The sequence below is a fragment of the Oncorhynchus gorbuscha genome, linkage group LG17 (assembly GCF_021184085.1).
Source record: "Oncorhynchus gorbuscha isolate QuinsamMale2020 ecotype Even-year linkage group LG17, OgorEven_v1.0, whole genome shotgun sequence".
In the NCBI taxonomy this organism is placed as follows: Eukaryota; Metazoa; Chordata; class Actinopteri; order Salmoniformes; family Salmonidae; genus Oncorhynchus; species Oncorhynchus gorbuscha.
The window spans coordinates 3,015,533-3,021,103 of NC_060189.1; positions in this window are offsets into that span (position 1 = coordinate 3,015,533).

Consider the following 5,571-nt stretch of genomic DNA (forward strand, 5'->3'; position numbering starts at 1 on the left):
AGCTGACCATCATTGAAGACAAAGTCTACCGAGTTGTACAACTACCTCACAGAACACTCTACCAAATGTACATACCGGACACTCTACGCCTACAACTGCTTCAACATTTCCATGAAGACCCATTAGCTGGTCATTTGGGCAGGTTCAAAACCTACAAGCGGTTGCAAGCGTTACTCTACTGGCCACATCTGAGCATGGATGTGAAGTCACACATCCGAAATTGTCAGGTTTGTCAAATGTACAAACCAGAAGGTAGAAAGCCTGCTGGCAAGTTGCAGCAAACGGTGGTTACCCGACCTTGGGAAATGTTAGGAGTGGATTTGATGGGTCCATTTCCTAGAAGCTCCAATCAGAATGTGTACATACTTGTTTTTGTTGATTACTATTCAAAGTGGGTGGAACTCTTTTCCCTGCGTCAGGCCACAGCAAGGACCGTCTCTAACATCCTTACGAAAGAGATCCTGACTCGCTGGGGAGTGCCTGATTACATCCTGTCTGATCGAGGTTCCCAATTTGTCTCTGATCTCTTTGAGGAGACCTGCCAAAGATGGAACCTGAGGCAGAAGTTGACCACGGCCTATCACCCACAGACCAATCTCACTGAGAGAGTAAATCGAACCTTGAAGACAATGATTGCTTCCTATGTAGGGACCCAGCACAAACACTGGGACAAGCACCTTCATGAGTTTCGATTTGCCCTGAATTCTGCTGTGCAAGAGTCCACTGGAGTCACACCTGCAGAGCTGAACCTAAGTCGTCCTCTCCGAGGACCCTTGGATATGGTGCTACAGCCCCAGCAGCTTACTCCAGACGCTGCTTGCTATGACCAGGTAGGCCATCTCCATGACTTGAGAGCTCTTGTCTCAAAGAACATGATCCAGGCTCGACTCAAGCAGAAGAGAAATTATGATAAGAACAGACGAGACATGCAGTTCCAGCTTCGTGATCGGGTGTGGCTTCGCTCTCATCCTTACTCGAAAGCTGAACAATTCTTCTCGGCCAAGCTCGCTCCTAAATGGCAAGGACCATATAGGATTGTGGAGCAGATGGGCCCTTTGAACTACCGAGTGGTGAAAGAGGACACAGGTGAAGATATGCGCATCGTCCATGTCTCACGCCTTAAGGCCTGTTACCCCTCGGCTGAGGAAATGGAGGCGATTGAGCGCCGCAAGGTCCTGGATATCTTTGAAGAGGATAGTGAGGAGACTTTTCTCGGATTCCCAGACCCAGAAGTCTCGCACCTTAAGGCCTGTGGCCCCTCAGCTGAGGAGCGTGAGCTCCAAAAAGTAATGAATCTTTTTGTAGAGGAAAGTGATGAGGAGACCTTTCTCGGTTTCCCCGACCAAGATGTGCCTTCCAGGGCAATGGTCGGCTTTTTCCAGGGGAGGGTGTGTGACGGCCCTGAATTTTTCTGAACCGTCTCAGTGCAGCTCCTTCCAATAGGGCGCTTTCCCTTTAATTCCCAATTAAATAGCCAGTATCAGCTGCGCAAAAGTGGGGGTTGTGATGGAGACGTGCATGAGGATGTGTTCAACCCTCAGTTCCGAAGCTTCTCTATTCCGTTTGTTTTGTTGCCGTTAAACGTGTGTTTTGTAGCCTAAGAGAGTTTACCCAGGATCGGATCCACTCTTTGCGTCCCTGGACTACACCTCTCCGTTCTTCGTGGCCTTTCTCCGCTGGAGATCTATTGGCGGATTGGATTGTCTGACTGACCGACTGACTACCACCTTTTTGTATACGGTATTTCATTTGTTTGGATGTGATGTATACTGTGATTTGTGTAGTTAGTGGTAGTTGAGGACTTAATTAAGAGTTGATCCGCTTTAAGGTTCTGTGGTAAAGTAATTGTTATATTGATTGTATGTTTAATACTGGGTTTACGCTACACGGAACGAACGGACAAACATCGCGTGACAAAAGTCACTTGAGTTCACTGAACTCCTTTACCGGGCAGGACTCTTTTTAGGCCCGAGGTACAGGACATTTCTGGAGGAACCAGAACTCATTGTGATATTATTATATATGTGTGTAATCATTGTTGTTGCTAATACAACCCACGCAACAGAATATAATTGTTTTTGAAGTTCTTTTCAATGTTTTAAGGGTTTATGAAAAGTTTATTTCCATCCTGACTTTTACATACGTCCTTTGTATTGGTGTAGACTTGACGGACCAGATGGGACTCATTCCCACCCAAACTAAAAGGAGAAACTAATGTTTTCTCTGGTAGGCACAACCTACCTGGCACCCCTATAAATAATAACCTCAAGTCAAAACCGTTACATAAAAAATGGCACCCCAGATGGGACAGCTCAACATTGAGAACTAACCAAAGCAAATATTTTGTGTGGAATTAAAACAATGGATTCACCCCAAGATAATGTGCTCATCCATGTCATACCTGTCAATGGGAATACACAGGGCCATTCTGACCATCAAGCTGACAATACAAATCATAATGTGAATGGAGATAATGGAGTTGCTTTGGGCCAGAGCCCTGGGAATCTGAATGCTCGGCCTGAGCCACAGGCCACAGGAGGTCTAACCAGTTACTCACTTATTGACATGGATCTGTGTGGAAGTACTGAGCTAGCCCTCCCTCTGACACCCAACCTTCCTCCATTGTCTGGTTTATCTCCAGAGGTTGTAGTCTTACAACTTCAAGGTGACATCCTTGATATTCGTCGGACTCAACAACATCTCCAAACTCTTATCCACCATAATTTCAAATGTCTGAGGGAAGAGCAACAACAGAGTGCCATGGAATTCAGAAACTCACTGAGCACTCTAACCCACACGCTGACAGAGCTCAGTGAGAGTGGAAGACGGGAAATTACTGGTGCCCTGGACAGGCAGTTTGACTACCAACGAAACCAACTCACTGCCACTCTCCAATGGCGCCTGCAACATCACCACACTGAGGTCCTCAAGGACGTTAATTCTGTTTTTTCTCCCATGGTTAACACTGTAGGCCACTTGCAGAGAGAACTCTCTAATTGTGTTAAAATGTTGGATGACGTGTCTGTGGACATGGCCTCCATTAGGCACAACTCCTTACACAGAGTTTCTCTGGTGTCCACTTCTGTTCAGACCACTGAGGGCCAAGCTGGCACCTCTGAACAGCCAAGACAAGGCCATGCTACAGTCACCACTGTCGATGGACTGGTTCGCTTGGGACAGCAGTTTGAGAAGGACAGAGAATGCCAACAGCAATATGACCAGAGAAAGAAACAGACACCCAAACACCCAAGACAGACCATCAACAACAGCCAGAGTCTCCAGCCAAGACCTCTCTCATGTTCTGTTGGAGATGTAGCCAAAAGGGACATTCTTCAGCTAGATGTCCAAGACCGTATCAAGTAAACCCTTCCAGAAACCACAAATCACAACAGGCCAACACACCTAACTCTCTTCGCAGCAATGACCATCCTTCTCTGGGTGCTTTAACCAGAGCTGAAACCCCAAGAGTCACTGCCTACGCCCCCCATCGACATCCCCATCCTTTCAGTTAATACCGCACCAATCAGAAGCTAAAAAGTTACATGATTGGGGTTCAAATGTGGCACTCTTCTCTGCCGTTGCTCCGGTACCACTAACCCTTGATAATCCTTCTGACGATCTCCTTTTACAGGCTGTGAGAAGAGCTCAGCTGGAACAGCCAGAGGAGTTACGGCTGTTGGAACAGCTGCAGAATAATGCTGATGTATGTACTTCAAAGCTAGGACGCACCGGGCTCCTGAAGCACAAAATATTCCTTACACAGGAAATGCCGATCAAGCAAAAGCCATATCGTTTGTCCCCAGCGAAGCTAATCATCCAAAAGGGACTCATAAATGATATGTTAGCACAAGATATAATAGAACGTTCCTCCTCTCCCTGGGCTGCTCCTGTTGTCCTCATCCCAAAAAAGACTGGTGGTCTTAGATTTTGTGTGGACTATAGGAAGACCAACAATGTTTCTCAGACTGATGCCTATCCTCTTCCTACCATCCATGAGATCCTGGAGTCATTGTCTGGCGCTGTTGTGTTCACTACCCTTGACCTCAATAGTGGTTATTGGCAGGTTGAGATGGACCAGGAAAGCAAGGACAAGACTGCTTTTGTCTGTGCTGAGGGCTTGTTTTCCTTTAAGGTGATGCCCTTTGGATTAAAGAATGCCCCTGCCACTTTCCAAAGACTCATGGAGATTGCGTTAGGTGAGCTCAAAGGGAAGATCTGTTTCGTCTACCTGGACGATATAATTATCTACTCTCAGAACAGAGAAAGACACTTTCAAGATCTTCAAGCAGTGTTGGACAAGCTAAGAGAAGCTGGTCTGACCTTAAATATGAAGAAGAGCAACTTCTGCCAAACCTCCCTGAAGTTCCTTGGCCATATTGTGTCTTTCGACGGCATTCATGTGGATCCTGAAAAGACAAAGGCTGTACAAGACTTCCCTGTGCCAACCACACTCAAGGCCCTTCAACGGTTCCTTGGTATGGCTGGATGGTACCATCGGTTTGTGTCGAACTTCTCCCAGGTGGCAGAACCCCTCAACGCGATGAAGCGAAAAGGAGCGAAATTCCAATGGACGGCAGAGTGCCAGACTTCCTTTGAAACCCTGAAACGACATCTCGTCACACCTCCCATTTTAGGTCATCCCAACTTTGATTGCCCTTTTGTTGTTTACACTGATGCAAGTGATGTTGGACTTGGTGCTGTCCTAGTCCAACAGACTGGACTTGGCACTGAAGAAGTGCTAGCGTTCGCCAGTCGGACATTGAATGGAGCAGAACGGAACTACTCCACAACAGAGCAAGAGTGCCTTGCAGTGGTCTGGGCTTTGGAAAAGTGGAGGTACTACTTGGAGGGAAGACACTTCACTGTGGTCACTGACCATTCCTCCCTTGTGTGGGTGTTCAAGACCAACAAACCAAGCACCAGACTCATAAGATGGGCTCTACGGTTGCAAGAGTTCACATTTGCAGTGGAATACAGGAAAGGAAAATACAACACTGTTCCAGATGCCTTGTCCAGAGCTCCTACTTGTGATAACTGTGGCCCTGATCTTACATGTGCTACTGTCCTGTCAAGCAGTCGAGACTCGCCCAAAACAGACTTTCCCATCTCTGATGAGGCAATATGGAAAGCTCAACAGGATGATCCAGAAGTACAGGCTTTGTACCAGACTATCCTGGAAGATGGAGAAAAGATGGTCAATCCTACCACAAAGCTGACCATCATTGAAGATAAAGTCTACCGAGTGTACAACTACCTCACAGAACACTCTACCAAATGTACATACCGGACACTCTACGCCTACAACTGCTTCAACATTTCCATGAAGACCCATTAGCTGGTCATTTGGGCAGGTTCAAAACCTACAAGCGGTTGCAAGCGTTACTCTACTGGCCACATCTGAGCATGGATGTGAAGTCACACATCCGAAATTGTCAGGTTTGTCAAATGTACAAACCAGAAGGTAGAAAGCCTGCTGGCAAGTTGCAGCAAACGGTGGTTACCCGACCTTGGGAAATGTTAGGAGTGGATTTGATGGGTCCATTTCCTAGAAGCTCCAATCAGAATGTGTAC